Source organism: Rhipicephalus sanguineus, chromosome 8, assembly GCF_013339695.2.
Source record: "Rhipicephalus sanguineus isolate Rsan-2018 chromosome 8, BIME_Rsan_1.4, whole genome shotgun sequence".
In the NCBI taxonomy this organism is placed as follows: Eukaryota; Metazoa; Arthropoda; class Arachnida; order Ixodida; family Ixodidae; genus Rhipicephalus; species Rhipicephalus sanguineus.
This window is the reverse complement of record NC_051183.1, coordinates 168480375-168504370: the sequence shown is the minus strand read 5'-3', so window position 1 is coordinate 168504370 and position 23996 is coordinate 168480375. Positions and strand designations below refer to the sequence as shown.

Sequence of the window (23996 nt, the reverse complement as noted above, 5' to 3'; positions counted from 1 at the left end):
CGGCGAAGCCGAAACAGAAGCGGCGAAGAGCGCAACTCGCATGCCCTTCCAACACTACAACGGGCCCTTCGCAGGAATGACTTCACTACTCCTATCTAACCGGATCATTCTTCCTTATGGCACCCGCTTCTTTTACAGGCTTCTCGACCAAACAAATACGCGACTACAGCAAATATTCGCCAAAGATTGCTATGTTATATTCATGTCACCGTCTGTCGGTTGAGGAAAGTTGGATACTCTTTAGGGACTAGCTGTCTCTTTTGTTAACCTGTACGTCCCACTCAAAAAATTCGGCAGATCCCACGCACCGTGAGAGTCGATGTATGCGAAGCATGCGGCGGAACTGACTGTGGCGTAATTTTTTCTGAGCGAAACGTTACGAAGTGACGCTAAGGATTTGCATAAATTTTATACGCACACATATACGTCGAAGAGCAGCATATGTGTTATATAACCAGTTGTTTACAGTTGGGTAACGCTGCGTACGGCAACATGGGTTTACCAACACCAGGAGCAGTAACCTGATATGTAGTGTTTGTCCTTGTGATGGAGAACGTAAGCACGTCTCACGAACCCGTGTGCATGTGTGGAAGAAGTTCCTGACAGTTCTTGAACAAGGTCATCATCACCGTGGTCAGTGAGCACCAACAGCTCGTCATGACTTGTAACTGGATCCGGTCGTGATCGCGGTGACGAAGGGTCCATGTGTAGTGAAGTATGACGTATTGTGCACCTGTTGGAAATCGTGGATGCCTCCGTCATTTCGTCAACAAATTGTCTGTCGATAGAGCCGGCGACATGTCGGAACCTGAAGTCACCCTTCGCGTTGGTGAGGTATAGGCCGTTCAGGCTGGTAGGCCTGGATAGTGCTAGGTAGACCAACATAAATGGATGGCGCTTGTCGTATTCGTAGACTACCTGGGCCTATGTGGCCTACGTAGCCTAGTCTACAAAGCGGCTGTCAGTAAACCTGGTATCATCCTCGGTCAGCATGAGGCCATCGCCCAGCCTCTTAAGAAATGAAGAATACACTGCGGCGTTCTGGCGGGCTAATATCATACGTAACTTTCGTTAATGTATTCCTCCGGGGTCGTGCAATGCATCAATATAGCTTGCTGAATCATAGGAATACAAATGTAATGTTTATTAGACTGCTATAAAACCGGAGCCAACACCGGAACCACAGACGTTAACCTGATATGACGCCTGTATCGTAGGAGTATCATGTAGTGTTTATTGCTTTGTTCCAAAATTAGATAGCCAGCACCATAACCACAATTGACGTTGCACCGATATTACGCCTCCATAGGCTGTTTTTTCCAAACCAGTTTATGTACATGTCGTGGCTCTGTGGTAGAATACCTGATTGCCACGCAGAATGCTTGGGTTCGATTCCTGCTGCGGTCCTAATTTTCATTCTTTCCGTTCGTCGGGTCAACGCTGCCGATGTCGGTTTTTCTTCACGCTCTTCTATTTAAGTTACCAATGTCCTCGCCGTTCCTGGGTAGATATAAACTGTCAATCACCTGTGGCGCATACCCGTACACCGCGGCCCCTGGTAAACGGGTATGTGCCGCACGGGTCTGGAGGAGAGGGTTCGACGACGTACGCGACAGGATCTTCGCGTTATTCATGTGAAGACCCGACAGTCATATTCGTCAAGTCTTCTTGCCCTCTCATGCCAATTTTGGTCTACACCAAGTTAAGGAGCCGATCATGAGAGCGCCCAGACGTAGGCGGCTAGATAGATAGATAGATAGATAGATAGATAGATACGTAGATAGAAACGCTCAATGTGCCAGAGGTTCGCTAAGAAATGCTTCGCATTTAAAAGACAACTCATGATAAGCCTAACTTAAACATGATTCAGTAGCGCAGCGAGAAATTTTCCCGAGCGGGGGGGGGGGGGGGGGGAGGGGTCGACCGTACTTTATCTATGTTCGTGCGTGCGTTTGTATGTGTGCACGTATATATACATGCAAAACGAAAATAGTTCGAGCGGGCTTTGTACCCCGCAACGACCACCCCATCCAATTCTCCTTCCTGCCAAACAAGAAGAAACGCCACTACGATGGTGATAAACACTTGCGCGTCCAAGCAGCTTGGGAAATATACAACAGTTCAGAAACTTACTGTTCCGCCCTGTCTTAAAGATGAATACTGCAGTCATTGCTGACCATCTCTTCTAAGATATCCGCGATGCGCAGCGCCTATAGGGGCGCCACTGAAAGCCGCGTAGCGGCGGCCGTTGGAACTGCATGCGGGTCGCGTAGCGGACGCCTCCTTTCACTGGAAGCATGACGGAAGTGCGCGCGTGCGGTTTGCCGCTTGTGCGCGTCCCTGACAATTACTTTTGCGGTGATAGTGTGCGCAAAGGAGCCGCGCTTTATAATAGTGGACATGTGTCCGATGTAACAGCTGTGTGGGACGACAATGTCACTATACGCGCCAAGTGTTTGCCACAGACAAGCGTCAACAAGCTTCCTTACGAAGTGGAGCTCATCGTAAGTACACCGCTTTCTTTACAACGTCCCGCTCACTAATGCCTGCATGCGTTGACGCATGAACCAACGTTTTTTCTCGACACAGTAGCTTCGTTTACGTGCCATGTGTTTATATAGTAGATTTTTAGGGAGCGCTGTCGCGCCGGCGCATGAATTTCACGGGTGCGGCCACGCGAAGGGTCAGCGTTGGTAAAACTTTGAAACCAGCACGATAAACTTGCGAAAAAATATCTCGGCAGCTTGCGCTAGTGGCGCGGGACTGAGTCACTGCGGAGCTGGTGGTCACCTAGCTTGTCATAGCAGCTTGGCTACGTATTTGCTGGGTGTCTTCATGGAAGAACGTCGGTGCATGTCCGTCGACCCCCTGTAATTTCGCTGAAAAAATATATTTTGTTGTCTTCACGAATACGTTTAGCTCTTCGACAGCAGTTTGTTCGGGAACAAAATTTTCGTCAGAATGAGATGCATCCAGAGGCTCTACGGCGATCTGTTTGAAGCGGTTGAAACAGTTCTGGCTCAAAATGTCGGTTTCTCTGATGGATGAGGCTTCTTCTGGCGTGCGCCTTCAGGAGGAGTGGCGTCTTAGCCGCGCCAGACAGACTGGCGCCGGCGCGCGCGCAGACTCCGCCACTGTCGCGCGCGGCTCGCCGCTGCTGGTCTGCACGTTCGGGAGGAGTGGCGTCTAGCCTCGCCAGACACACTGGCGCCGGCGCGCGCGCAGCTCTTCGCCTTCTGACACTGCGCTGAAGCCGCTCGATAGCGCCTCTGACTGGCGTTATCGAGCGTTATAGTTGGCACATAAGCTGGACTTCTCGGATCATTTGATCTTTCGCCGTTGATGAAATGCAGACTGCAGATCCTGGAGTTCTTTGTGGATTCCCAGGGGCTCCCATCCTCTCTGAATGTTCATAAGGTTACAGAAAAGTGGAAGAAGCAAGGAATTAATTAAAAGAATACATATTTGCAATATTCACAGTTTGAAAGCAAATGCTAAAAGTGGTCATATATATTGCTTGAAAACCAAGTGCTTTACTGAAGTCCATGCAATTTCACACACACAAAGAAAAAACAACCAGTAGCTAGCACTACTAGCAAGAATAAAAAAAAACACGAAACTTTCAGGATCGACCCCACGCATTGGGCATGCAAAATTTTTTTCAGGTGTGATATAACTACAGTGAAGCAGCACCAACATATACTCACCAATTACATGCTAAAGAAAACAGCAGCCAGTAGCTAGCACCACCAGTAAGAAAAAAAATTCGGCAGATCCCACGCACCGTGAGAGTCGATGTATGCGAAGCATGCGGCGGAACTGACTGTGGCGTAATTTTTTCTGAGCGAAACGTTACAAAGTGACGCTAAGGATTTGCATAAATTTTATACGCACACATATACGTCGAAGAGCAGCATATGTGTTATATAACCAGTTGTTTACAGTTGGGTAACGCTGCGTACGGCAACATGGTTTTACCAACACCAGGAGCAGTAACCTGATATGTAGTGTTTGTCCTTGTGATGGAGAACGTAAGCACGTCTCACGAACCCGTGTGCATGTGTGGAAGAAGTTCCTGACAGTTCTTGAACAAGTTCATCATCACCGTGGTCAGTGAGCACCAACAGCTCGTCATGACTTGTAACTGGATCCGGTCGTGATCGCGGTGACGAAGGGTCCATGTGTAGTGAAGTATGACGTATTGTGCACCTGTTGGAAATCGTGGATGCCTCCGTCATTTCGTCAACAAATTGTCTGTCGATAGAGCCGGCGACATGTCGGAACCTGAAGTCACCCTTCGCGTTGGTGAGGTATAGGCCGTTCAGGCTGGTAGGCCTGGATAGTGCTAGGTAGACCAACATAAATGGATGGCGCTTGTCGTATTCGTAGACTACCTGGGCCTATGTGGCCTACGTAGCCTAGTCTACAAAGCGGCTGTCAGTAAACCTGGTATCATCCTCGGTCAGCATGAGGCCATCGCCCAGCCTCTTAAGAAATGAAGAATACACTGCGGCGTTCTGGCGGGCTAATATCATACGTAACTTTCGTTAATGTATTCCTCCGGGGTCGTGCAATGCATCAATATAGCTTGCTGAATCATAGGAATACAAATGTAATGTTTATTAGACTGCTATAAAACCGGAGCCAACACCGGAACCACAGACGTTAATCTGATATGACGCCTGTATCGTAGGAGTATCATGTAGTGTTTATTGCTTTGTTCCAAAATTAGATAGCCAGCACCATAACCACAATTGACGTTGCACCGATATTACGCCTCCATAGGCTGTTTTTTTCAAACCAGTTTATGTACATGTCGTGGCTCTGTGGTAGAATACCTGATTGCCACGCAGAATGCTTGGGTTCGATTCCTGCTGCGGTCCTAATTTTCATTCTTTCCGTTCGTCGGGTCAACGCTGCCGATGTCGGTTTTTCTTCACGCTCTTCTATTTAAGTTACCAATGTCTGTTCTCGCCGTTCCTGGGTAGATATAAACTGTCAATCACCTGTGGCGCATACCCGTACACCGCGGCCCCTGGTAAACTGGTATGTGCCGCACGGGTCTGGAGGAGAGGGTTTGATGATGTGCGCGACAGGATCTTCGCGTTATTCATGTGAAGACCCGACAGTCATATTCGTCAAGTCTTCTTGCCCTCCCATGCCAATTTTGGTCTACACCAAGTTAAGGAGCCGATCATGAGAGCGCCCAGACGTAGGCGGCTAGATAGATAGATAGATAGATAGATAGATACGTAGATAGAAACGCTCAAAGTGCCAGAGGTTCGCTAAGAAATGCTTCGCATTTAATAAAGAAAAGAAAACACGTAAGTGCCATAATCGGCTCCACTCAGGCGTGCGCAGGGTTCCCCATCAAAGAGGGGGCAAAGGATCATCTCAGCGGCCCCAGGCCCCACTAAGTTAATGCAAGGGGCAGATTTTGCGCCGTCCCCCTCCCCCCCCCCCTCTTAGGCAAATAGGAAAGCCCCCACGCCCCGTGAGCACGCCTATGGCCCCACTCATAACACAGCTTGCGTAAAGCGAATGAGTATTAGTGGGATACATCAAGGGTGTTTTTTATTAGCATGAAGTCATGTTACAAGGCATTCAAAGGGAGGTTGAATCGGTTGAATGTCCTATCAAAAGCCTTCAGTGCGAACAGGTGCCATGTTTTACAGCCAATATGCATACAGTTGAGGCGAGCGCACAGCGAACATTCTGCGCCGGTGATCGCATTCCAGTGCCATAATTACGTAGAATGCAGCCCATTTCGTGCAGCACACGTGTGATTCCACGGCGCCTTTGTAAAGGAGCCGCCGGCTGCCCCACATTCTCTGGCATAGCGCTTCGCGCCATTCGTTTTTCAAGAGAGCCTAGGCATCGCGTCTTATCAGTGATAACAACCTCATGTGCATTGCAGCATATACAATGCAGGCGAGGCGACCAAATGTAAACGTAGTAGCGTTCGCTGAAGACGTAGCGACATAAATGGAGAAATAAAAACACGGTAGTCGTTCTAACACTGCCTAAGCAAAGCGCGATTGCTTACCTTTTGCGTCGGCCAGCCGCAATCCAACGTCGCCGTCGCTCTCGCTCATGAAATAGCACCGGAAACTTGTAAAAGTGCGTTCCTGGCAGTTTTTGTATGTGTTTGAGCAGCCGACAACACAGCAGTTATTTTTCGACATCGCTGAAGCCCGAGAGAGTCGTTAAATCACGTTGAAAAACACATCCATCCGTGCACTCGCGTAGACGCTCGCTGAAGCACTGTTCGCCGGGCCCCGCAAGCGCTTCCGAGCCATGGCGGCAGATGGCGTGGTCGGCGCTTTGCGCATCGCCTATAATTCCAGAAAGTTCTGCCACAAGATCAACTATGGGCCTTGCAGCAAGCCCGTGAGGCGGCGAGGAGACATGGTCTCCGGTGCTCCTCGGGGGTGGCCCAGGCCACGCATTTGCCGGAGTTCTTAACAACATTGTTTCCACCACCATTACACGGCCTAATCAGGACCACGATAACATTCGTTCACATAGCATTACCAGCACTCCCATTCGGGTATTCAATGCACTTCTACTTTTAATTCCTATTGTCACGGGGTCGTGACGTCGACGAACGCAGCAGTCAGCAGGTCCGAGATGAAACTTTATTTGGCCGAACTTGTGGCCGGCAAACTGATAGCGGCGAACAGAGCGTCGACCGTCGATCAACTGACAAGCGGTGAAGCGCGTCAGATTTGTACATGTGCCGTCGAATATTCCAGCGTTATCGCTGGTTTTCGCGCATGCTCTAGAATAAGCTCAAGTGTTCGAGTCTTGCGCGCAATACTAACAAAACGATCTCCAAAAAATTACACCATTTCCCGCTAAAGGGGACCATAGGCACCCGTCACTGACCAGAGGGCGCGATGGAGCTCTTATCGAACGCCTGAGTGTTGAGGGCACCAGCCGCCAGGGATACCAAGAAAATGAAACGCTCGCTGGACACATCGACGCTCTCAAGTGTCTCCCTTCTGGGCGCCTCTTTCAACGAACGCTTCCTACGTGCGTTCGTAATCACCTCAGGGATGTTGCCACCACCGCCTTCAATGCAGCACAAACGCGTTTAGAACGCGCTCTTTTCAGGCTGTGCCAAGGCAGCAGAAACGCTACAAACGCGTTTCAAACTCACTGCATTGAGGCGATGGCAAGTCACGTTCAAGTCAAGGAGTGTTTCTGAACATAGAGGATGCGGAGGATAGACACTCGATTTTGCTGCGTCTACTCGCTAGGCTGTGTTTTCTGGCGCTACCATCGTATCTCGGAAACTGCATTGCAGGGTGCCTATGAGGCGATGAGAAGCCGGAGCACTTGCACGATCGCGTTCCGTTAGCGTTCTTTGGGCATGCACCGATCTCGCGTCGTGGAACGCTACGCGCGTCTTGTCTTCCCTCTAGCCTGGCCGTTAATTCTCACAGGGCGAGCGGGGAACGCAGTCGGCAGGCGTGCGAGAGGGGGGCAGCGTAGCAGAGGAGAGAGAGGGGGAGGGGACGCGCATGCGCTGGTGCTCATCGCGGCGTTGCGCAGGAGAGAATTTCGGCATGTCTAGCCCGCGTTTCATAGGAAGAGTGAAGAGGGGGGAGGGGAGAGGGAAAGTGGAGAGGGGTAGTGGAGAGGTTGAATGGAGAGGGTATGCGCATGCGCAGTAAGGGTGGTCACGCCGCACACCATCACCACTACCACCACCGGATTGAACTCCGCCATAAGATACTTCGCATCTAATAATCGCGAAGCTTCGTGAACAATGAGGCGCGGTTTGCGCTGAGCGTTGCTGAGTCTTTGTGGGCGAAAACCGAATACAGCAAAAGTGCTAATAAGAAACGCACGTAGCAATGCCCCCCTCTGAAAAAGAGCAGAACACCGGTGGGGGGGGGGGGGGCATTGTATGCAACAATAAATAACAAGAAAGTACAATAAACAAGCACAAGCAAGATAGTACATTAAAAATGCCCCCACCTCCCCGAAGGGAATCGTGAGGAAATGCGAAGGCATTTCTTGCGCCGAGAGTACACGGCGTAGTAATTTTAATGGCGTAAAGCTGGACACATCGACGCGCTGAAGTGTCTCCCTTTTGGGCGCCTCTGTCAACGAAAGTTTCCTACGTGCGTTCTTAACCACCTCAGGGATGTTGCCACCGCCTTCAATGCAGCACAAACGCGTTTAGAACGCGCTGTTTTCAGGCTGTGCCAAGGTAGCACAAACGCTACAAACGCGTTTCAAACGCTCTGCATTGAGGCGGTGGCGCAGGGAGGAGAGAGAGCGAACGGCGAGAGAAGGAGCGGCGAATCACTGCACCTACCCACTCCTACACTCTCTCCACACACGCGGGAGCTCCGCCGAGCTCCCGCGATGCGAGCGCTCTCACACGCCAGAGCGCGCTCAACCTCTCTACTCACTCTCCGCTACTCCGCCCGCACCACCTGCTCCGGTTGCTAGGGGCGAGGATAAGCGCGCGCGCCCGCAGCTGTTGCTATGGGAGAGGGAGTGAGAACAGAGAGGCGCGCGGACACAGACCGACGCCTGACATAGCCCGACTAAGAAATGCATTCGCATTTAAACTAAGCACAAGCAAGACAGTGCAATAATAAAGTAAAAGTACAGTCCTCAGATTCACTAACGCGCGTAATATGGCTTGAGGCGCACGACATGGAAGACTTCAGGTCGCGCACGGCGCCGCTGAGAGTTCGTAATGCCATCAGGGACAACCTCGTAGTCGAGTGCGCCGAGGCGTCGAAGTACTCTGTACGGTCCGAAGTATCGCCGAAGAAGCTTCTCACTAAGATCCCGTCGGCGTATTGGCCTCCATACCCATACACGGTCACCGGGTTGGTATTCCACGTGGCGTCGTCGAAGGTTGTAGCGGCGGCTGTCATTCGTCTGCTGGTTTTTGATCCGCAGGCGGGCGAGCTGCCATGCTTCTTCGGCGCGCTGTCGGTAGGTGGTCACGTCGATGTATACCTCGTCGGTCACGTTTGGTAACATGGCGTCGAGCGTCGTTGCCGGGCTCCGTCCGTAGACCAACTTGTATGGCGTCATCTGCGTCGTTTCCTGCACTGCCGTGTTGTACGCGAAGGTCACGTACGGAAGGACGGCGTCCCACATCTTGTGTTCGACGTCGACGTACATGGCCAGCATGTCGGCGATGGTCTTATTTAGACGCTCGGTCAGGCCGTTGGCTTGTGGGTGGTACCCGGTGGTTCGGCGGTGGTGCCTGGCGGCGGAACTGCTGGGGCGGCGCGGCGTCTTGAAGTGGGCGAGGAGGGGGGTTGTTGCGTCGGGCTACAGCAGCATAGCTCATTGCTTGCAGCTGCGGCGGTGTCGGCTGAGGAACACCCAGTGACTGTTGGATTTCCTCGCGTACAACGTCCGCAATCGACGTCACTTCGGGTTGTGCAAAAGGTGCGAGCTTTCGCAGCTCCTCTCGAACGATAGCTCGGATCGTTTCGCGCAAGTCGTCGGAGCCGAGGGCATGAACAGCTGTGCTGTCTTGGAATTCGCGGCGATTGTACTGCCGAGTGTGCATAACGAGCGTCTTCTCGATGGTTGTCGCCTCCGAGAGGAATTCTTGGACGGTCTTGGGTGGGTTCCGCACCAGCCCAGCGAAGAGCTCCTGCTTGACGAGGGTAGCGATGCGGGCTTGTTGGTCTGTCATGGTACTTGGATGTGGGGCTTCTTCCCTTCGTCCGTGTCTTTTCGCGCCCACATCCAAGGTCCTGCTTGACTCCTCGCATGAGAACGCGAACTTTTTTCTAGCCTCGTCATCTCCTCCGTGAAGAGCGCCACGTTTTAGGGGCGAAGCTCCTTAAGGCGGCACCCGTTCGTCCCTCGTAGTCGTAGTAGTGCGTAACCAGTCGTAACGCTAGTACCAGATCTTGACCTCCAAGGTGGTGCTGGTGGGGGATTTTTCCTGTGCGTTGTTGAACAATAAAAAATTCGCAGCGTGCGCGTTAACTAAAAGCCGAATTCTTCTGTCTCTCATTCCCCATTAGCAGCCATTGGCATGTTCCAGTAGGAAACGTTAGTAGAAGTAGAAGTGTAAGTGTTAGCTAAAAGCCGACTTCTTCTGTCTCTCATTCCCATTAGCAGCCATTGTTTACCTCCAAGGTAGTGCCTGGTGAGATTTCTCCTGTGCGTGATTAAACAATAAAAATTTTGTTCAAAACGCCGTTGATTGATGAAATAAACCAACGAATGACGCCAGATGTTTTCTAAAAGCAAAACGAAAGAACGCCAGATGTTTCTAAAGCAAAACGAAAAGACGCCCGCTGCTTAAAGGCCAACTCCGGCGATTTTTCGACGTCGATGGATCTCAATGAAATTCGCTGGGTACGTTCCTTTGCACGTTTCCGCCATTTATGCCAAATTACAGGCTTGAGACATGCGCAGATTGTTTGCAAATGAATTTTAAAGATTGTCTGCAAATGCCCTCCTAGCTTCCCACAATTATTGGCAACATTGCGTCTGTGACGTCATTATTGGGAAGGCGGCGGAAGTGACGCAGCCGAGGGCACCGCTAAGTTCGGCTGCTACAGCGAGCGTCTGCTGTGCTGGCCGAGACACTGTCATTATCAGACGGGGCACTGTCAGTCGCAGACATTACAGCTGATGCGCGGCGTGCTCACCTCTCCACTGTGCGCCTGCTCGTCCCGGCTGTCACAGTTTTCATACTCCGCGTCGGCGTGACCAGCATGCCTTGCACGACTTCCGGTTCGTTCGTAACAACGTCTACGTCTTACATAGACAGTACACTCGGTTGGGTTTCGGTTTCGGTGTTGCGCTTTTTTGCTTATTTAAAATTATTCTCCAATTTGCCGAGTATTTCTGCTATCGGGCCCGTAACAGGAGCGTCTCCGGAACATAAAAGCACCATTAATTTGATATGGCCAAAATCGCCGGAGTTGGCCTTTAACGAAAGACGGCAGATGTTTTCTAAAGCAATGGTTTTCTAAACAATGAAAATTCACAGCGTACATGTAAAATTAAAGTGAGCTGCAAGTCGTCATAACTCATCGAACCTTTAGTATAAACGCGCCCGATCTCACGTCGGTGATGATGTACTGGGCAGAATTCACGGAAGATTCACGGTTTACCGATGAACCTCCGCAGCTTCGCCCACTCATCATCATTCACTCTGTGGATATGCTGTGATTTTTGTTCGGCATCTGCACGCGGGTCTCGAGCAGAGCCTCAGCCCTCTCTTTGCGGACGACGCTCGTGAATGTCGTGAGAAACCTGTCGCGAAAAATGTCCCACGTTGTCAGGCTTCGCTCCTGGTTCTTGAACCAGGTCCGAGCGGCGTCTTCCAAAGCGAAATAGACATGCCGTAGCTTGTCTTCGCTGGTCCAGGCATTGAAAATGGCGACTCGGTCTAGGCTTCGAGCCAGCTTTCCGGGTATTCGAACGACGATCCGCAGAAGGTTGACGGCTTCTTGGGCGTCCGGAGAAGGATCGGTGTGGGCGACACAGCGTCTGTCATCGTCGCTGAGGTCCAGGTCAGGGTCTTTGTTTGCCGGGTCTTTTCAGGTAGAGGCCCATGCTCTGGCAGCAGACCTTGTTGCCTGCGGCTTGCTCGCTGCTCGGCCTTGGCGTCGACGTCTTCTTTGCGACTCGCGCTTGGTTCACGTCTTGATGGGGGCGTCCGGAACATGGACGAACAGCACCTCCACCAGATTTCACGGGGTCGTGACGTCGACGAAGGCAGTAGTCAGCAGGTCGGAGATGAAACTCTTTATGTGGCCGAACTTGTGGCCGGGCAACTGAAGGTCAAACTACAGCAATACACTGATAGCGGCGAGCAGAGCGTCGACCGTCGATCAACTGACAAGCTGTGAAGCGCGTCGGCATTTATACATGTGACGTCGAATATTCCAGCGTTATCGCTGGTTGTCGCGCAAGGTCTATAATGAGCTCGAGTGTTCGCGTCTTGCGCGCAATCTTAACAAAACGATCTACAATAATCGTGAAGCTTCTCGAACAATGAGGCGCGGTTTGCGCTGAGCGTTGCTGACAGTCTTTGTGGGCGAAGACCGAATACAGCAGAAGGGCTAATAAGAAACGCACGTAGCAATGCCCCCCTCTGAAAAAGAGCAGAACACCGGTGGGGGGGGGGGGGGGCATTGTATGCAACAATAAATAACAAGAAAGTACAATAAACAAGCACAAGCAAGATAGTACATTAAAAATGCCCCCACCTCCCCGAAGGGAATCGTGAGGAAATGCGAAGGCATTTCTTGCGCCGAGAGTACACGGCGTAGTAATTTTAATGGCGTAAAGCTGGACACATCGACGCGCTGAAGTGTCTCCCTTTTGGGCGCCTCTGTCAACGAAAGTTTCCTACGTGCGTTCTTAACCACCTCAGGGATGTTGCCACCGCCTTCAATGCAGCACAAACGCGTTTAGAACGCGCTGTTTTCAGGCTGTGCCAAGGTAGCACAAACGCTACAAACGCGTTTCAAACGCTCTGCATTGAGGCGGTGGCGCAGGGAGGAGAGAGAGCGAACGGCGAGAGAAGGAGCGGCGAATCACTGCACCTACCCACTCCTACACTCTCTCCACACACGCGGGAGCTCCGCCGAGCTCCCGCGATGCGAGCGCTCTCACACGCCAGAGCGCGCTCAACCTCTCTACTCACTCTCCGCTACTCCGCCCGCACCACCTGCTCCGGTTGCTAGGGGCGAGGATAAGCGCGCGCGCCCGCAGCTGTTGCTATGGGAGAGGGAGTGAGAACAGAGAGGCGCGCGGACACAGACCGACGCCTGACATAGCCCGACTAAGAAATGCATTCGCATTTAAACTAAGCACAAGCAAGACAGTGCAATAATAAAGTAAAAGTACAGTCCTCAGATTCACTAACGCGCGTAATATGGCTTGAGGCGCACGACATGGAAGACTTCAGGTCGCGCACGGCGCCGCTGAGAGTTCGTAATGCCATCAGGGACAACCTCGTAGTCGAGTGCGCCGAGGCGTCGAAGTACTCTGTACGGTCCGAAGTATCGCCGAAGAAGCTTCTCACTAAGATCCCGTCGGCGTATTGGCCTCCATACCCATACACGGTCACCGGGTTGGTATTCCACGTGGCGTCGTCGAAGGTTGTAGCGGCGGCTGTCATTCGTCTGCTGGTTTTTGATCCGCAGGCGGGCGAGCTGCCATGCTTCTTCGGCGCGCTGTCGGTAGGTGGTCACGTCGATGTATACCTCGTCGGTCACGTTTGGTAACATGGCGTCGAGCGTCGTTGCCGGGCTCCGTCCGTAGACCAACTTGTATGGCGTCATCTGCGTCGTTTCCTGCACTGCCGTGTTGTACGCGAAGGTCACGTACGGAAGGACGGCGTCCCACATCTTGTGTTCGACGTCGACGTACATGGCCAGCATGTCGGCGATGGTCTTATTTAGACGCTCGGTCAGGCCGTTGGCTTGTGGGTGGTACCCGGTGGTTCGGCGGTGGTGCCTGGCGGCGGAACTGCTGGGGCGGCGCGGCGTCTTGAAGTGGGCGAGGAGGGGGTTGTTGCGTCGGGCTACAGCAGCATAGCTCATTGCTTGCAGCTGCGGCGGTGTCGGCTGAGGAACACCCAGTGACTGTTGGATTTCCTCGCGTACAACGTCCGCAATCGACGTCACTTCGGGTTGTGCAAAAGGTGCGAGCTTTCGCAGCTCCTCTCGAACGATAGCTCGGATCGTTTCGCGCAAGTCGTCGGAGCCGAGGGCATGAACAGCTGTGCTGTCTTGGAATTCGCGGCGATTGTACTGCCGAGTGTGCATAACGAGCGTCTTCTCGATGGTTGTCGCCTCCGAGAGGAATTCTTGGACGGTCTTGGGTGGGTTCCGCACCAGCCCAGCGAAGAGCTCCTGCTTGACGAGGGTAGCGATGCGGGCTTGTTGGTCTGTCATGGTACTTGGATGTGGGGCTTCTTCCCTTCGTCCGTGTCTTTTCGCGCCCACATCCAAGGTCCTGCTTGACTCCTCGCATGAGAACGCGAACTTTTTTCTAGCCTCGTCATCTCCTCCGTGAAGAGCGCCACGTTTTAGGGGCGAAGCTCCTTAAGGCGGCACCCGTTCGTCCCTCGTAGTCGTAGTAGTGCGTAACCAGTCGTAACGCTAGTACCAGATCTTGACCTCCAAGGTGGTGCTGGTGGGGGATTTTTCCTGTGCGTTGTTGAACAATAAAAAATTCGCAGCGTGCGCGTTAACTAAAAGCCGAATTCTTCTGTCTCTCATTCCCCATTAGCAGCCATTGGCATGTTCCAGTAGGAAACGTTAGTAGAAGTAGAAGTGTAAGTGTTAGCTAAAAGCCGACTTCTTCTGTCTCTCATTCCCATTAGCAGCCATTGTTTACCTCCAAGGTAGTGCCTGGTGAGATTTCTCCTGTGCGTGATTAAACAATAAAAATTTTGTTCAAAACGCCGTTGATTGATGAAATAAACCAACGAATGACGCCAGATGTTTTCTAAAAGCAAAACGAAAGAACGCCAGATGTTTCTAAAGCAAAACGAAAAGACGCCCGCTGCTTAAAGGCCAACTCCGGCGATTTTTCGACGTCGATGGATCTCAATGAAATTCGCTGGGTACGTTCCTTTGCACGTTTCCGCCATTTATGCCAAATTACAGGCTTGAGACATGCGCAGATTGTTTGCAAATGAATTTTAAAGATTGTCTGCAAATGCCCTCCTAGCTTCCCACAATTATTGGCAACATTGCGTCTGTGACGTCATTATTGGGAAGGCGGCGGAAGTGACGCAGCCGAGGGCACCGCTAAGTTCGGCTGCTACAGCGAGCGTCTGCTGTGCTGGCCGAGACACTGTCATTATCAGACGGGGCACTGTCAGTCGCAGACATTACAGCTGATGCGCGGCGTGCTCACCTCTCCACTGTGCGCCTGCTCGTCCCGGCTGTCACAGTTTTCATACTCCGCGTCGGCGTGACCAGCATGCCTTGCACGACTTCCGGTTCGTTCGTAACAACGTCTACGTCTTACATAGACAGTACACTCGGTTGGGTTTCGGTTTCGGTGTTGCGCTTTTTTGCTTATTTAAAATTATTCTCCAATTTGCCGAGTATTTCTGCTATCGGGCCCGTAACAGGAGCGTCTCCGGAACATAAAAGCACCATTAATTTGATATGGCCAAAAATCGCCGGAGTTGGCCTTTAACGAAAGACGGCAGATGTTTTCTAAAGCAATGGTTTTCTAAACAATGAAAATTCACAGCGTACATGTAAAATTAAAGTGAGCTGCAAGTCGTCATAACTCATCGAACCTTTAGTATATACGCGCCCGATCTCACGTCGGTGATGATGTACTGGGCAGAATTCACGGAAGATTCACGGTTTACCGATGAACCTCCGCAGCTTCGCCCACTCATCATCATTCACTCTGTGGATATGCTGTGATTTTTGTTCGGCATCTGCACGCGGGTCTCGAGCAGAGCCTCAGCCCTCTCTTTGCGGACGACGCTCGTGAATGTCGTGAGAAACCTGTCGCGAAAAATGTCCCACGTTGTCAGGCTTCGCTCCTGGTTCTTGAACCAGGTCCGAGCGGCGTCTTCCAAAGCGAAATAGACATGCCGTAGCTTGTCTTCGCTGGTCCAGGCATTGAAAATGGCGACTCGGTCTAGGCTTCGAGCCAGCTTTCCGGGTATTCGAACGACGATCCGCAGAAGGTTGACGGCTTCTTGGGCGTCCGGAGAAGGATCGGTGTGGGCGACACAGCGTCTGTCATCGTCGCTGAGGTCCAGGTCAGGGTCTTTGTTTGCCGGGTCTTTTCAGGTAGAGGCCCATGCTCTGGCAGCAGACCTTGTTGCCTGCGGCTTGCTCGCTGCTCGGCCTTGGCGTCGACGTCTTCTTTGCGACTCGCGCTTGGTTCACGTCTTGATGGGGGCGTCCGGAACATGGACGAACAGCACCTCCACCAGATTTCACGGGGTCGTGACGTCGACGAAGGCAGTAGTCAGCAGGTCGGAGATGAAACTCTTTATGTGGCCGAACTTGTGGCCGGGCAACTGAAGGTCAAACTACAGCAATACACTGATAGCGGCGAGCAGAGCGTCGACCGTCGATCAACTGACAAGCAGTGAAGCGCGTCGGCATTTATACATGTGACGTCGAATATTCCAGCGTTATCGCTGGTTGTCGCGCAAGGTCTATAATGAGCTCGAGTGTTCGCGTCTTGCGCGCAATCTTAACAAAACGATCTACAATAATCGTGAAGCTTCTCGAACAATGAGGCGCGGTTTGCGCTGAGCGTTGCTGACAGTCTTTGTGGGCGAAGACCGAATACAGCAGAAGGGCTAATAAGAAACGCACGTGGCAATATTAAATAATAAGGTTTCACGGAGCGAAATACAAAACTTCCGGCAGATCCCACGCATCGTGGGAATCGGTCCCACGCGAAGCTGTCAGCAAGTTGCTGCCTAAGCTGCATTTTTTGGCTTTGAGCTATGCAAGTCTCGCGAGGTCGGTCGGTGTGTTTGTGCAAATGAAGTAGTTCTATGTATATCGTGGGCTTAGCAGGCACGTAGAGTACACTGGCGCTTAAAGGGCAGCTTATGGTCCGACGTGACGTCAGCACTCACGTTAGCAACGACGTCAGTTTTATCTAAGCGAAGTTCACGCTACGGTGCGGTCAAGTGCATATCACACGTACCGTTTGTTAGCGTAGTCCTCCGAGGTCGAGCAACCCTTGAATATAGCTTGTTGAATCAATGGAGTGCATATGGCACGTCTATTACATTGTTATCGCAGCGGATAGCCAACGCAGAAACCACATGACAACTGTATAGTGTAGAGCACTGCACGGCCTCGGTCCTACCCGAAAACGCGAACCCGGCCCTGCCCACTGGCCGGGCCGGATAAAGTAGTATTCACGGCGGGTCCTTGCCAGGTTCGGGCCATAAGCACCGCGCTTATGGTCAGGCCCGCGTTTGAGGTGGTGGGCTTGGGTCTGGCCGGGCTTGGACTTTGCTCAGTTCTTAAGATTACTAGCTCTACATTCGTTGTGCCTGCATATATGTTACACATATTTTACCTAAAAAAACGCTTTTTTTTATGTGGGGTAAACTACTTGGAGAAGTTTTATGAGGGACAAGCAGCGATTTTCCTTTGCTTCTGACATTTATTTATTTATTTATTTATTTATTTATTTATTTACTTATTTATTTATTTATTGATACCTCAAGGGTCCCAAGCGACATTACATGAGGGGTGGGTATCAAAAGTAAGAACAAAAAGATAGAAAAAAAGGGGAAGAATACAATAATTAACAACAAACAGCAACCGAAAAATGCAATAAACAAAAGACGGCAATGATGATAGGGGGCTATTTGATTTTGTGTGAAAAGGGGCGAGCTAAAAGTAAATAGACGGGGTGCTTATAGTGTTAACATCTCACTATGCTTTATGCACTGCAGTCCTCATATTTTGCACCCCAAATGTTATTTTGTAATCGGAATAATAAATGTAATATAATAAATTAATATCTATAACTTATCATCGGCACAGCGATCACACAGCTCGAAAGCGGAGTCTCGTTACATATAGAATTACTATAAAGACATTCTTTTCCGTGGCTCCGTCACGGCTCCCAATGGTCGTGTGACGCGACATGAACATACACAGCCTGCTTTGTGTAGCCACATTGTTAATGTCTGAGATTTTGTCTTGTTCCGCTATATGGTGCGAGAGCTACATGATACTGCCGCAACAGCGTTAGCATGTGCAGAAGTAGTATAGCTCCATTAAACAAGGTGTGGGGCAAAGTATAGTCACTTGACGAATAATCTGGCTTCAAAAAAGACAGTTACGAATTCCGCGCCGAGTGATATTACCAAACTGGTAATATCACTCGGCGTATGAACCCCCAAAAAAGATGGAAACCCCTTCGTCCACCTCCTGCCGGTCCAACCCGCGTTGTCCAACCGACATCTTTTACCAGTACAACATCGTTAGCGAGGCATACGCCATTATAATATGAAAAAAAAATGCAGAATACAAACCGTGTATCACATACACTGCTGAAACCTGAAAGTAGAAGCCCTCAAAGAGGAGTTTTATAGAGTATATTGAAGAGTGGCACGACGTTCGGGAACAAGAGAAATGACGGGATGAGCTGGACAGCTATGTTCATTTTTCAGAGGTGCGCAGAGCCGTGCGAAATTTGCTCCACTGAGAGAAGTCTGAGAACAACGACTGCCGACGCCTTCACAATTTGCAAGGCAGATTTTGTGTGCCCCTGCGGCTAGCTCAAGCTTTGAAGAAACTTTAGCGCGGCAGGATATCTGATGCAACAGCGCATGGCGCGCTTACACAAGAAATCTCTCGATAATTTGACTTTTCGCACAATAACATGCGAAGAAATGGACTGTAGACTGTGCTACAAAAACGTATGGGCTGTGTATGCCAGCAGTGGTGTGATACATGGAAAGAATGATATGACATATAGGTTTCTTACTTTCGGCTGCTTATAAGTATCTAGAAAAGTATACGTAACGCACGGAGTTCGTTGTAATTTTTATCTACACTCACAGATGTAGAGGGAGTACTGCAAGAGTAGAGCGACTGTATTACTCTCGCCAGAGTTCTTGAACTCTGTGGGCGAGTAGTGGAAAGTTAGCCGCGAAACGTACTCTTTCCTTGAAGACAGAGTAATAGAGAGCGCAAACTCTCTGCTGCTCAGGTAGAGTTCCCAATCCACGGAAGTCTCGCCCCGACGTAACGTGAACAGAGCCCGGAACTCCCTCCTAAGCAGACTGAGTACAAACTAGCGCGAGCTTCTGGCCGACGCCGCACAGCGATAAATAACTGTCTCCTAACCTTAATACCCCGAGCCTAGGCGCCACAGATGTCACTTCAATGTGCAAGTTAATTGGATAGCTTTCAGTAATAACAAAAGAAAAGTGTTTGTCATCGGCAACCTTTGGTTTCTGAAAGGCCAACAGAGGCAGCTTCGAAGCCTCGAACATCGGCAACTTCTAACGCATCGCCAATTTAATTTACGGCACGAACTAATTGCCACCAGAATAAGGTAAACACTAAAGCATTATTGCAATAAAAATAAAAAAGCCGCGAAAAAAAACATAGTTGATCCCTCCGTCATAGGAATCGGAATAACACGAAAGTAAAGCGTGCCCTTACAGAATTAACTGAATGTTTACTCTACATTGATATAATAGAGTTTGAAAAATGTATATTGATGTCTGGCAGCCATAGCACCGTTTAACGTGGATGTGCCCACTTCGATGGTTGGTGGTATACATCTCGATCCCGACGACTAACGTCCCTGCTAAATGATTAAACAAACCCTTGTGGTGTAGTAGTTAACAGTAAAAGCATAATCAGAGAAGTAGGTGTGATAGCCAGAAAAGCGTTGCATATTGGACGCAGAACTTGTTCGCCGTCCCGCGGCATGTTAAAATGTGATTGAACACCACGGCCGGACTAGAGGGAAACGCAAAGCGCGTCGTGCCGCCCTAGTAGCCCGGCCGCGATTTTTCTAGGGGCGAGCGCGTGAGCGGGGAATGCAGTGTTACAGCCAGGGGAGGCAGGCACACATCGCAGAGCTATGAGCGAGGCCAACGCTTTTACGACGCTTGGCTAAGGTCGCCACATCGCGGTGTGTTAAGGCATTGACAAAATTGAACTTCTATTGAAAACGCGCCGAATGGGAGGGACGTGTAACGCGTTGCAGGTGCTAATCGTGGAGGGAGCTCCTCTGGGAGCGGTAGGCTTTGCTCTACCGCTTCCAGAGGGCAATACCACCCCGCCGACCTGGAGAGTGGTAGATATAAAAGGCGCGTTTGTAAAGCCTCTAGAGGATGTGGCCGTGGCGCAGTGGATAGCGTGCCCGGCATCTGCTGTTGCGGACCAAGCGGTCGGGGGTTCGATTCCAGTTGACGGAACGTTTTTTTCTTTGCCATCTGATCGTGTATATTTTTTCGACGTCATTTCCGTGACGGACATACGTCACTGTAGTCTTGGTGGACCCCGGCATAAAACACTTTCGTGTTAAAAACGTGCGGCAGGAGGAATCGAACCGGCTACCCTCACATTCTCAGCCGAGGTCTCATACCACTACGCCACGCTCCAACACAGCACTCTTGCCTAAAAAGACTAGTCAAGACAGAGCTCACCGCTCGGCTTCATCTTTACGGGTCGCATATTGAAGATGGACGCGATCTCCCTTTCGAAATAAAATTCGCGTCTTCACAACACGCAAACAGTTGCCGACCACGAATGACATTGAATAACGTTGGAAAGGAGATGGCTTTTAAGGGCTCGTTTTGCTTTGTTAGACAAGATGTTAGTGAGAACTAACAGACAACAATGCCAAGGAAAGTATAGGAGATGTTATTTGTAATAATTGGGATATAAATGTGAAGAAAGTAAAGTAAGTAAAGTGAATGAAAAGATACCTTGCCACCGGCAGGAACCGAACCTGCGACCTTCGAATAACGCGTCCGATGCTCTACCACTGAGCTACGGCGGCGGTCATCCCCCTCGTCTACATTATAGGATATATACGTGCATTAAACCTAGGAGTGTTAGTGAGCGCCGATCGCAGCCATGGCGGCGAGTGTGGAACACTCTTTTTTTGCCTTTTGGTGTGACGTAGCACGTGATCTTTTTACGGGCTGGCAGCCGACCAATAATCCCTCGCCTACTAGCTTAAGGCATCAAGTCTACCAGAACGAGACCCTTCCTATGAATGATGGAAAGAAGATGGCTTTGAAGGGCTCGTTTTTCTTTGTTAGACACAATATTAGTGAGAACTAACAGGCAGTAATGCCAAGGAAAGTATAGGAGATGTTATTTGTAATAATTGGGATATAAATGTGAAGAAAGTAGACGAAAAGATAACTTGCCGTCGGCAGGGGCCGAACCTGCGACCTTCGAATAACGCGTCCGATGCTCTACCACGTACTCAGCTACGGCGGCGGTCATGCCCCGGTCCCCTTTATAGGGTACATATGTGCATTTAAACCTAGGAGTGTTAGTCAGCGTCGATCGCAGCCCTGGCGGCGAGTGTGGAACACTCTTTTTTTGCCTTTTGGTGTCATGTAGTACGTGATCTTTTTACGAGGTGGCAGCTGACCAACAATCTCTCGCATACAAACGAAGGCATTAAATCTGCCAAAACAAGACCCTTGCTATGAATAATGGAATGAAGATGGCTTTTAAGGGCTCGTTTTTCTTTGTTAGACACAATATTAGTGAGAACTAACAGACAATAATGCCAAGGAAAGTATAGGAGATGTTATTTGTAATAATTGGGATATAAATGTCAAGAAAGTAAAGTGGACGAAAAGATAACTTTCCGCCAGCAGGGACCGAACCTGCGACCTTGGAATAACGCGTCCGATGCTCTACCACTGAGCTATGGCGGCGGTCATCCCCCCGTTCACTTTATACGGTGAACGTATACGGTATACGGTGAATTTAAACCTAGGAGTGTTAGTCAGCGCCGACTGCAGCCATGGCGGCGAGTGTGGAACACTTTTTTTTTGCCTTTTGGGGTCGCGTAGCACGAGATCTTTTTACGAGTTGGCAGCTAACCGATAATCCCTCGCATACTACCTGCAGAAACACAGTAGCAGCACATATCCAGGAATGCCGGCGAAGAGGAGCGGTGCCGCACCTGTACCGGCTCCTTACCGACGGCGTCACTAGGACTTTTCAAGGAGCACGGCTATGCGATTAACGACAGCTGGAGATCACGGAATGCATCTTCTGTGCAATTTTGGTCGTCGTTATTTTAGACACAAATTGAAAATATGTGTCCGCTATTCGCGGCGTCTTACGGAACGAGACGGCTCGCAGGCCCGGTTCTCATCGTGCACGTACTCGCAGTGAACCGGCGGCCGCACGTTGGTTCCGTCTGCCTCGTATCGGGGCTCACCTTTACGCTACATGTTTCACAGCGGTGGCCGCATGGAGCAAAATACATAGTGCGGACTGTGCTTTACTCCAGCAGACATTGTTTTCTGTGAAACAAAATCTATGCGACTCATTTTTCACCTGCGGCGACGCACTCACAGCGGCCGCTGGCCGGCTCGGTGCCGACGACGTAGCGAAGCCTTTTCCTTATCGCTTCGCAGTTGTAGCCAGGCACTCTCCAAGAAGAAAGCACGGACTATCACACCAGCTTGATGCCGCTGAGAGTGTTCTTCGTAGCTCTTCGCCATTGGGCACGGAAGCTAGGTATCTGCGGCGTCCAGGCTCGCAGGCTTGCGCTCGCACGCGCACGACCGCTCGATGATAGAACCTGAGATCCAGCCCGCTGTGCTTAGCCGGACGCCGGCGTGAATTGAACTTGCCATCACCGCAACCAGACATATGCAGCGCAAGCTTATGACACTCGCCTGTCTCCAGGGCGACTACACAAGATACGCCAACGATATGCGAAAATCTGGAATACGGCTTTCCTTCAGGTTTTTGTAGCGTTAGTTGCACTGGCCTAGACAAGACAGTATCGCGTGCCTCCTCAAGAGCCGTGCTGCGCATGCGTGAGGGTCTGTGATGTCACACAGCAGGCGCATCGGAGCCGGCACCTCCCGCGCACTTCGCCGCTGCCGCGCGCGACTCGCTGTCGCCGGTCTGCGCTTTCCACAGGAGTGACGTCGTAGCCGAGGTAGACGTACTGGCGCCGGCGCGCGCGCAGCTATTCGCCTTCGCTGTGCAGTCGCCGTCAAAAAGTAACAGTTTCGCCGCAAGGGCGAAGCAATGAATGCGATAGCAAGAAACTAATGCTATACGAAGTGAGGCTCGCCAATGGATACTCCCAGTTTGAACAGCGCTCCTGTTGCAAAGGCGGCCGAAGCAGCGAAGGAAACAAGCGTGCTTCAAGTGTCGAGCTGTGACACTTGATAGTTCGCGCTCATCTTCTGTTTGTTCATTTAGCGGCGTCCGTTGAGCTCGAGTGACTTTCGCACGCTGCGTAAGATGAGCGCGGACATCACGGTGAAAGCTCGAAACATCCCTCTTCCCCTCACCACGAGAAAACCTCGCGAGCAGACAGCGGAAGGGCAAGGTTCTCTCTGAGAAGAAGTGAGCGAGCTCGCCGACGACTTTTAAATCCGCCAGTCGCGCTCCTCGCGCCATCTCGCTGGTAATGACGAAACGCTTATAAGCGCCTGCCGTCTCTCAGTCCTGGCAGCGGTAAAGGGTGTGTATATAACGCTTGCCGTTAGCTAGTACCGTTAGCGCCACGCGCTGCGGAACGACAGGTCGCTGGTTCGATTCCGCGCTTCGGATTTTCTGAATTATTTTTCTTTGGGACTTTGATATATATATATATATATATATATATATATATATATATATATATATATATATATATATATATATATATATATATATATATATACTTATACATATACGGTGAATGACGGCGACGTCCACGGCAAAATCCAGCCGAGACTGTCCATATATTTGCTATCGCAATAAAAATTGGCAGCGTATCTTCGCTCCAAATGTCGTCGAAAGACGATACTCTTCTGGCGGCCGTACCAAATGATTCCTGGGGTGCTATTCTGGACATTGTCAAATTCCGCCATGTTGTTGATTTGATTGGTCACGCGAGATTGTTCGCGCTGTGGCGCTGCAATAGCGTTACGACACAGGAATATGCGATGACGTCGCGCGAAAAAAAAATTGTTATTTTTTTCCGAAGTAACGCTTCGCCGCACTCTATCATGTAGAAATAAAGGTTTGGGTTGAAGAACGAAACCGAAATATGGTACTAAGCTGTGCGTACGGTCAACTTGCGGTTTATCGAAACTACTGCTCGCTTGACGAAGAGCCGCCATGTCTGCAACACGATTGGACCTTGCACTAACGGTGCCCATTGCGTCACAGGACCTCACTCTTTGTAGCGTCAATATGACGTTGCGTGACGTTGCATCCTGCCAAACTTGCTGCTAAAAATGTGAGAACGATGAAGTGCCCCAAATTGGCCGCCATATTGTTGTAAATTGAATTGCT

General features: G+C 50.6%; 1 protein-coding gene across 1 annotated transcript in view; it reads right to left on the bottom strand.

Moving 5' to 3' along the window:
- The window catches only part of LOC119402470 (probable cytochrome P450 301a1, mitochondrial), a 274119-nt gene that overhangs the window by 159662 nt on the left and 90461 nt on the right, over window positions 1-23996 (bottom strand). The gene's annotated exons all lie outside the window — the stretch shown is intronic.